Source organism: Eubalaena glacialis, chromosome 14, assembly GCF_028564815.1.
Source record: "Eubalaena glacialis isolate mEubGla1 chromosome 14, mEubGla1.1.hap2.+ XY, whole genome shotgun sequence".
In the NCBI taxonomy this organism is placed as follows: domain Eukaryota; kingdom Metazoa; phylum Chordata; class Mammalia; order Artiodactyla; family Balaenidae; genus Eubalaena; species Eubalaena glacialis.
Genome location: NC_083729.1, coordinates 65,229,920 through 65,240,452, shown reverse-complemented (window position 1 = coordinate 65,240,452; position 10,533 = coordinate 65,229,920). Strand labels below are relative to the sequence as shown.

Genomic DNA, 10,533 nt, shown 5'->3' with positions numbered 1-10,533 from the left:
TAAAAGAGCTTTCTGAGGGCAGACTCTAACTTCCATGAAGGCAAGGACCATTGTTTGTGTGTCCACTATATCCCAGTCCTAGCACAGTGCCTGACACACAGTTTGCCCTCAACAGATATTTATTGAATAAAAGAGTGACTGACTTATACTAGGGGAGTGGCAAAGATGGTGGAGTAGGAAGACTCTGAGCTCACCTTCTCCCCTGGGCACACCAAGATTACATCTATTTACAGAGCAACTATTGATGAGAAAAACCAGAAGACTAGTGGAAAAGATCTTCTACAACTAAAGATATAAAGAAAGAACCACAACAAGACATGTAGAAGGGGCGGAGATGCAGTATAGTCAAGACCCATATTGCTGGGTGGGTGACCCACAAACAGGAGGATAATTACAATAGCAGAGGTTCTCAGGTCCTGCCCAAGTAGCAAGTGGTCCAAGCCCCACATCAGGCTCACCAGCCCAGGGGTCCTGCACTGGGAAGATGAACCCCCAAAACATTTGGCTTTGAAGGCTAGCAGGGCTTACTTTCAGGAGAGCCAGAGGGCTGTGGGAAATAGAGACTCTATTCTTAAAGGATGCACACAAAATCTCACGTGCTCTGGGACCCAGGGCAGAAGTAGTAATTTGAAAGTATGCTGGGACTTCCCTGGTGGCACAGTGGTTAAGAATCCGCCTGCCAATGCAGGGGACACAGGTTCGAGCCCTGGTCTGGGAAGATCCCACATGCCATGGAACAACTAAGCCCGTGCACTGCAACTACTGAGCCTGTGCTCTAGAGCCCGCGTGCCACAACTACTGAAGTGCTCACGCCTAGAACCCGTGCTCCGCAACAAAGAGTAGTCCCTGCTCGCTGCAACTAAAGAAAACCCACACACAGCAATGAAGACCCAATGCAGCCAAAAATAAATTAATAAATTAATTTTTTTTAAAAAGAAAGTATCCTGAGTCAGACCCACCTGCTGATCTTGGAGAGCCTCCCTGAGATGCTGGAGGCAACTAGAGACATAGACACTGGCAGCAGCCATTTTGTGGAGCTCATTCTACCATGTGGACACTGGTGCTGGCAAGTGCCATTTTGGAATCTGCCCTCTAATTTATTAGCACCAAGACCCTGCCCCACCCACCAGCCTTTTGGCACCAGTACTAGGATGTGTCAGGCCAAGCAATTAGCCAGGTGGAGACACAGCCCCATCCACCAGCAGGCCTGCTGCCTTAAGACCCTTTGAGCCTGCAGCCACCCCTGGACACGGTTCTGTCCACTAGAGGGTCCAGGACCAGGCCCTGAACACGAGTGTGCAGTCACCAGCCCCAGAACCCCCCAAGGCCCTGCAGCCAGAGACCCTGGGACATGGCTCTGTCTATCAGTGGGCTGGCACTAGCCCAGTGGCCAGCCTCACCCACCAGTGGGTAGGCACCAAACCCAGGACCCCTTGGCCTTGGCCCTGCCCACCAGCAGGCTGATACCAATTCCAGGACCCAAAGCCCTGAACCCAGAGACCCCAGGACCTGGCTCCACCCACCACAGTGCAGGAACTCAGCCTCTCAGCCTGCCATATCAGGACCCAGCCCATGCACCAGTAGGCAGGCACCAGCCCCAGGACTCTGGACTCGAGCCCTGCCCATCAGCAGGCCAACACAAGCACTGGGACATCATGGGCTCTTTTGTCAGCCACTCCAGGATCCAGCCCCACCCATGAGCAGCCCAACACCAGCTCTGGGACCCACCCCAAGGGCCCTGCAGTCAGAGACCCAGGAACCTGGTTCCACCAACCAGTGACCCAGCACTAGACCTGGGACCCCCTGAGGCCCAGCCCCACCCACCAGCAGGCTGACACTAGATCCAGGACCCACCCCCAGCCCTGCAACGACCCACTCCAGAAACTGGCCTCACCCACCAGTGGGCAGCAGCCTCTGCACAATGCAAGCCTGGCAACCAACCAGAGTGGGGGCCAGCCACACCTACCAGAATGCCCACAGTAGTCTGCCCAACAGAAGGACCCATGCAGCACAAATAGAGGGCACCCCAGAGCATAACTCTGGTGACCAGAGGGCAGTTGCTGCTGGGATGCATAGGATGTCTCTACAAAAAGTCACTTCTCCAAGGTTGGGAAATATAACCAACCTACCACATACACAGAAATAAAAACAGCAAACTAGGCAAAATGAGATGACAGAGGAATATGTTCCAAACAAAGGAACAAGATAAAACCCCAGAAGAAGAACTAAGTGAAGTGAAGAGAGACAATCTACCCAATAAAGAGTTCAAGGTAATGATCATAAATATGTTCAAAGAACTCAGGAAAGGATTGGATGAACAGAATGAGAAGTTAAAAGTTTTAAACAAAGAGTTAGCAAATATAAAGAACAACCAAATATACATGAAGAATACAATAACTGAAATGAAAAATACACTAGAAGTAATCAACAGTAAATAGGTGATACAGAAAAATGGATCAGTGAGCTGGAAGATAGAGTAGTAGAAATCACTGAGGCTGAACAGAAAAAAAGAATAAAAATAAGTCAGGACAGTTTAAGAGACCTCTAAGACAACATCAAGGATAGTAACATTCACATTTTAGGGGTCCCAGAAGGAGAAGAGAGGGAGAAAAGGGCAGATAACATATCCGAAGACCTAATAGCTGAAAATTTCCCTTCCTGGGAAAGGAAACAGACATCTAGGTCCAGGAAGCACAAAGACTCCCAAACAGGATCAGCTCAAAGAGGATCACACCAAGAAACATTGTAATTAAAATGGCAAAAATTAAAGATAAAGAGAGAATATTAAAAGCAGCAAGGGAGGGACTTACCTTGTGGTCCAGTCGTTAAGACTTCACCTTCCAATGCAGGGGGTGTGGGTTCAATCCCCGGTTGGGGAGCTAGATCCCAAGTGCCTTGGGGCCAAAAAACCAAAACATAGAAGCGAGGTTGTAACAAATTCAATAAAGACTTTAAAAATGGTCCACATCAACAATAATCTTTAAAAAAAAAAAAGCAGCAAGGGAAAAGCACCAAGTTCCATCTGAGGGAACTCCCATAAGGGTATCAGCTGATGTCACTGTTTGCAGATGACATGATACTATACATAGAGAATCCTAAAGATACTAGCAGAAAACTACTAGAGCTAATCAATGAATTTGGTAATAGCAGGATACAAAATTAATGCACAGAAATCTCTTGCATTCCTTTATACTAATGATGAAAAATCTGAAAGAGAAATTCAGGAAACACTCCCATTTACCATTGCAACAAAAAGAATAAAATACCTAGAAATAAACCTACCTAAGGAGACAAAAGACCTGTATGCAGAAAACGATAAGACACTGATGAAAGAAATAAAGATGATACAAACAGATGGAGAGATATACCATGTTCTTAGATTGGAAGAATCAACATTGTGAAAATGACTCTACTACCCAAAGCAATCTACAGATTCAATGCAATCCCTATCAAACTACCAAGGGCATTTTTCACAGAACTAGAACAAAAAATTTCACAATTTGTATGGAAACACAAAAGACCCCGAATAGCCAAAGCAATCTTGAGAAAGAAAAACAGAGCTGGAGGAATCATGCTCCCAGACTTCAGACTATACTACAAAGCTACAGTAATCAAGACACTATGGTACTGGCACAAAAACAGAAATACAGATCAATGGTACAACAGGATAGAAAGCCCAGAGATAAACCCACGCACATATGGTCACCTTATTTTTGATAAAAGAGGCAAGAATATATAGTGGAGAAAAGACAGCCTCTTCAATAAGTGGTGCTGGGAAAACTGGACAGGTACATTTAAAAGTATGAAATTAGAACACTCCCTAACACCCTACACAAAAATAAACTCAAAATGGATTAAAGACCTAAATGTAAGGCCAGACACTATCAAACTCTTAGAGGAAAACATAGGCAGAATACTCTATGACATACATCACAGCAAGATCCTTTTTGACCCAGCTCCTAGAGAAATGGCAATAAAAACACAAATAAACAAATGGGACCTAATGAAACTTAAAAGCTTTTGCACAGCAAAGGAAACCATAAACAAGACGAAAAGACAACCCTCAGAATGGGAGAAAATATTTGCAAACGAAGCAACTGACAAAGGATCACTCTCCAAAATTTACAAGCAGCTCATGCAGCTCAATATCAAAAAAACAAACAACCCAATCCAAAAATGGACAGAAGACTTAAATAGACATTTCCCCAAAGAAGATATACAGATTGCCAACAAACACATGAAAGGATGCTCAACATCGCTAATCATTAGAAAAATGCAAATCAAAACTACAATGAGGTATCACCTCACACCAGTCAGAATGGCCATCATCAAAAAAACCTACAACAATAAATGCTGGAGAGGGTATGGAGAAAAGGGAAATCTTTTGCACTGTTGGTGGGAAAGTAAATTGATACAGCCACTCTGGAGAACAGTATGGAGGTTCCTTAAAAAACTAAAAATAGAACTACCATACAACCCAGCAATCCCACTACTGGGCATATACCCTGAGAAAACCATAATTCAAAAAGAGTCATGTACCACAGTGTTCATTGCAGCTCTATTTACAATAGCCAGGACATGGAAGCAACCTAAGTGTCCATTGACAGATGAATGGATAAAGAAGATGTGGCACATATATACAATGGAATATTACTCAGCCATATAAAGAAACGAAATTGAGTTATTTGTAATGAGGTGGATGGACCTAGAGTCTGTTATACAGAGTGAAGTAAGTCAGAAAGAGAAAAACAAATACCGTATGCTAACACATATATATGGAATCGAAAAGAAAAAAAAAAATGGTCATGAAGAACCTAGGGGCAGGATGGGAATAAAGACTCAGACCTACTAGAGAATGGACTTGAGGACATGGGGAAGGGAAAGGGTAAGCTGAGACAAAGTGAGAGAGTGGCATGGACATATATACACTACCAAATGTAAAATAGATAGCTAGTGGGAAGCAGCCACATAGCACAGGGAGATCAGCTCGGTGCTTTGTGACCACCTAGAGGGGTGGGATAAGGAGGGTGGGAGGGAAATGCAAGAGGGAGGAGATATGGGGATATATGTGTATGTATTGTTAATTCACTTTGTTATAAAGCAGAAACTAACACACAATTGTAAAGCAATTATACTCCAATAAAGATGTTAAAAAATAACTAAAAATGTGTTAGACAATTTATATACATCTTTAATAGTAAAACATTTGGAAAAATATTTTAAATGAGTTTGTATTATATGAAGAGGGGAAATGGCAATTTTCAAATGCCTTTTCCATTTGAAAGTACTATTTCTTCATTTTCTTCTTTTTGGCCTATTTTTTAAAAATAATTTTCATCTACAGAATTCTTAAATTTTGGTCTCCTAAGTGAAAATTTTCAAAGAAGCAAGTTGTTTGGCCTCTACCTTAATAAAATTCTTTATTGGTCAAAAAAAAGGGGGGTTATCAGCTGATTTTTCAACAGAAACTCTGCAGGCCAAAAGGGAGTGCCATGATATATTTAAAGTGATAAAAGGAGGAAACCTACAACCAAGAATACTCTACCCAAAAAGGCTTTCATTTAGATTCAATGGAGAGATCAAAAGTTTTACAGACAAGCAAAAGCTAAAGAGTTCAGCACCACGAAACCAGCTTTATAAGAAATGTTAAAGGGACTCCTCTAAGAGAAAAAGAAAAGGCCACAAATAGAAACTTGAAAATTATGAAAGGAAAAATCTCATTGATAAAGGCAAATATACAGTAAAGGTAGTAAATCAATCACATATAGAGCTAGTAGGAAGGTTAAATGACAAAAATAGTAAAGTCATCTATATCCACAATAAGTAGTTAAGGGATACACAAAACAAAAAGATGTAAAATATGATATCAAAAACTGTAAAACATAGAGGGGGATGTAAAAATGCAGAGTTGTTAAAATGTGTTTGAACTTAAGAGATCAGCAACTTAAAATGATTATATGTATATATGTGTGTGTGTGTGTGTGTATACACACACACACACACAGTAACCACAAACCAAAACCCTATAATAGATGCACACCTGGAAAGAAAAAATCCAAACACAACACTAAAGATAGTTATCAAATCACAAGAGGACAAAAGAAGAAAGGAACAAATAAGAACTACAAAAACAATGAACAAAATGGCAATAAATACATACTCATAAATAATTACCTTAAATGTAAATGGACTAAATGCTCCAATCAACAAACACAGTGCCTGAATGGATACAAAAACAAGACCCATATATATGCTGCCTACAGAACACTCACTTTAGATCTAAAGACACACAGAGACTGAAAGTAAGGGGATGGGAAAATGTATTCCATGAAAATGGAAATTAAAGGAAAGCCAGGGTAGTGCTCACTTCGGCAACACATATACTAAAATTAGAACAATACAGAGAAGACTAGCATGGCCCCTGTGCAAGGATGACACACAAATTCATGAAGCGTTCCATATTTTTCTGGGAATTGGGGGTTGGTAGATGCAAACTATTACATTTAGAATGGATAAACAACAAGGTCCTACTGTATAGCACAGGGAACTATATCCAATCTCCTGGGTAAACCATAATGGAAAAGAATATTTTAAAAAGAATGTATATATGTCTATAACTGAGTCACTTTGCTGTACAGCAGAGATTGGCATAACATTGTAAATCAAATATACTTCAATAAAAAAAAAAAGAAAGAAAACCAGGGTAGCAATACTTATTTCAGACAAAACAGACTTTAAAACAGATTGTAACAAGAGACAAGAAAGACATTACATAATGATCAAGGGATCAATCTAAGAAGATATAAAAATTGTAAATATATATCCACCCAACATAGAAGCACCTAAATCCATAAAGCAAACACTAACAGACATAAAGGGAGAAACTGACAGTAACACAATAATAGTAGGGGACTTTAACACCTCAGTTACATCAATGGACAGATCATCCAGACCCCTCCCCCCAAAAAAAATCAATAAGGAAACACTGGCCTTAAGTGACACATTATATCAGATGCACTTAATTGATATATATAGAGAGCATTCCATCCAAAAGCAGCAAAATACACATTCTTTTCAAGTACACAGGGAACATTCTCCAGGGCATAGCACATGCTAGGACACAAAACAAGCCTCAGTAAATTTAAGAAAATTGAAATCATATCAAGCATCTTTTCTGACCACAACGCTATGAGACAAGAAAAATATGCAAACACATGGAAGCTAAACAATATGCTACAAAACAATCAATGGATCACTGAAGAAATTTTTTAAAAACTTGGAGACAAATGTAAATAAAAGCACAACAATACAAAATCTATGAGATGCAGCAAAAGCAGTTCCAAGAGGGAAGTTTACAGTGATACAAACCTACCTCAGGAAACAAAAAAAGCTCAAATAAACAACCTAACCTAACACCTAAAGAAGCTAGAAAAAGAAGTATAAACAAAGACCAAAGTTAATAGAAGGAAATCATAAAGATAGGGCAGAAATAAATGCAATAGAAACTAAAAAAAAAATAGAAAAAAATTAGTGAAACTAAGATCTGGTTCTTTGAAAAGATAAACAAAATTGGTAAACATTTAGTCAGACTTGTCAAGAAAAAAGAGAGAAGGCCCAAATCAATAAAATCCGAAATGAAAAAGGAGAAGGTACAACTGACACCACATAAACACAAAGAATCATAAGCGATTACAACAAACAATTATACACCAATAAAATGGACAACCTAGAAGAATTGGACAAATTCCTAGAAATGTACAATCTCCCAAGAGTAAACCAGGAAGAAATAGAAAATATGAACAGGCTAATTACCAGTAATGAAATTGAATCAGTAACAAAACAACTCCCCCCCGAAAAAAGTCCAGGACCAAATGGCTTCACAGAAGAATTATACCAAACATTTAGAGAAGAGTTAACACCTATCCTTCTCAAACTAGTCGAAAAAATTGCAGAGGAAGAAATGCTTCCAAACTCATTCTACAAATCAGGCATCACCCTGATACCAAAACTAGACAAAGATATCACCAAAAAAAGAGAAAAATTACAGGCCAATATCACTGATGAACATAGATGCAAAAATCTTCAACGAAATAATAGGAAACTGAATTCAGCAATACATTAAAAGGATCATACGCCATGATCAAGTGGGATTTTCCCAGGGATGCAAGGATAACTCAATATTCACAACTTAATCAATGTGATACACCAAATTCATAAATTGAAGAATAAAAATCATATGATCACCTCAATAGATGCAGAAAAAGTTTGACAAAACTAAACATCTATTCATGATAAAAAACTCTCATTGAAAAATAATAAGTTAATTAAGAAAATAAATAAAATAAACTGAAAAAAGAAATTATTAAAAAAACTCTCATCAAAGTGCATATAAAGGGAACATATCTCAACATAATAAAGGCCATACATGATAAGCCCACAACTAACATCATTCTCAATGGTGAAAAGATGAAAGCGTTTCCTCTAAGATCAGGAACAAGACAAGGATGTCCGCTTTTGCCACTTTTATTCAACATAGTATTGGAAACCCTAGCAATAGCAATCAGGCAAGAAGAGGAAATTAAAGTAATCTAAATAGGAAAGGAAAAAGTAAAACTGTCACTGTTTGCAGATAACATGCTGCTATATATAGAACATCCACAAGATGCCACCAAAAAACTACTAGAGCTCATCACTGTTGCAGTAAAGTTTCAGGATACAAGATTAATATACAGGGCTTCCCTGGTGGCGCAGTGGTTGAGAATCTGCCTGCCAATGCAGGGGACACGGGTTCGAGCCCTGGTCTGGGAAGATCCCACATGCCACGGAGCAACTAGGCCCGTGAGCCACAACTGCTGAGCCTGCGTGTCTGGAGCCTGTGCTCCGCAACAAGAGAGGCCACGATAGTGAGAGGCCCGCGCACCGCGATGAAGAGTGGCCCCTCCTTGCCGCAACTAGAGAAAGCCCTAGCACAGAAACGAAGACCCAACATAGCAATCAATCAATCAATCAATCAATAAAATAAATCTTTAAAAAAAAAAAATTAATATACAGAAATCAGCTGCATGTCCATACACTAAGAACAAACTACTGTATCAGAAAGAGAGATTAAGAAAAAAAATCCCATTTACAACTACATCAAAAAGAATAAAATACCTAGGAATAAATCTAACTAAGGAAGTAAAAGACCTGTACTTGGAAAACTATTAGACAGTGATGAAAGAAATTGAAGACTACACAAACAGATGGAAAGATATACCATCTTTCATAGTATATGAAAGATACCATGGATCTTTCATATATTGGAAAAATTAATTGGATTGGAAGAATTAATATTCATGGATTGGAAGAATTAATATTGTTAAAATGACCACACTACCCAAGGCAAGCTATGGATTCAATGCAATTCCTACCAATATAATTCTATAATTTGTATGGAAGCACAAAAGACCCTGAAGAGCCAAAACAATCTTGAGAAAAAAGAGCAAAGCTGGAGATATCATGATCCCTCATTTCAAACTATACTACAAAGCTACAGTCATCAAAACAGTATGGTACTGGCAGAAAAACAATCTCATAGATCAATGGAACAGAATAGAGAGCCCAGAAATGAAGTCACACTTATATGGGCAATTAATCTATGACAAAGAAAGCAAGAATATACGATGGGGAAAAGACAGTCTCTTCAACAAATGGTGCTGGGAAAACTGGATAGCTACATGCAAAAGAATCAAACTGGATTACTCTCTTACACCATGCACAAAAATAATTTCAAAATAGATTAAAGACTTAAATGTAATATATGAAACCATAAAAATTCTAGAAGACAACACAGGCAGTATGCTCTTTGACATCAATCTCAGCAATTTTTTTGTATACGTCTCCTCAGGCAAGGGAAACAAAAGCAAAAATAAACAAATGGGACTACAGCAAACTGTAAAGCTTTTACAGTAAACTGACAGCTTTTGCAGAGCAAAGAAAAGTATTAACAAAACAGAAAGGGCACCTACTAAATGGGAGATATTTGGAAATGATATATCTGATAAGGGATTAATATTCAAAATATACAAATCAATATCAAAAAAACAGTCCAACTAAAAAATGGGCAGAGAAAAAAAATAGCAGAGGACCTAAATAGACATTTTTCCAAAGAAGACATACAGATGGGCAACAGGCACATGAAAAGATGCTCAAGATTATTAATATTGGGCTTCCCTGGTGGTGCAGTGGTTAAGAATCTGCCTGCCAATGCAGGAGACACGGGTTCAAGCCCTGCTCCAGGAAGATCCCACACGCCGCAGAGCAACTAAGCCCGTGCGCCACAACTATTGAGCCTGTGCTCTACAGCCTTCAAGCCACAACTACTGAAGCCCATGCACCTAGAGCCCATGCTCCGCAACTAGAGAAGCCACCACAATGAGAAGCCCGCGCACCACAACAAAGAGTAGGCCCCGCTCGCCACAACTAGAGAAAGCCCGTGCACAGCAACGAAGACCCAATGCAGCCAAAAATAAATAAATAAATTTTTTTTTTTTA

General features: G+C 39.5%; 1 non-coding gene across 1 annotated transcript; it reads left to right on the top strand.

Moving 5' to 3' along the window:
* The first annotated feature begins 6,359 nt into the window (after positions 1–6,359).
* Positions 6,360–6,466, top strand: LOC133074855 (U6 spliceosomal RNA). The gene has a single exon (XR_009697261.1). It is a non-coding gene; the product is annotated as a U6 spliceosomal RNA (small nuclear RNA).
* Positions 6,467–10,533: the final 4,067 nt, after the last annotated feature.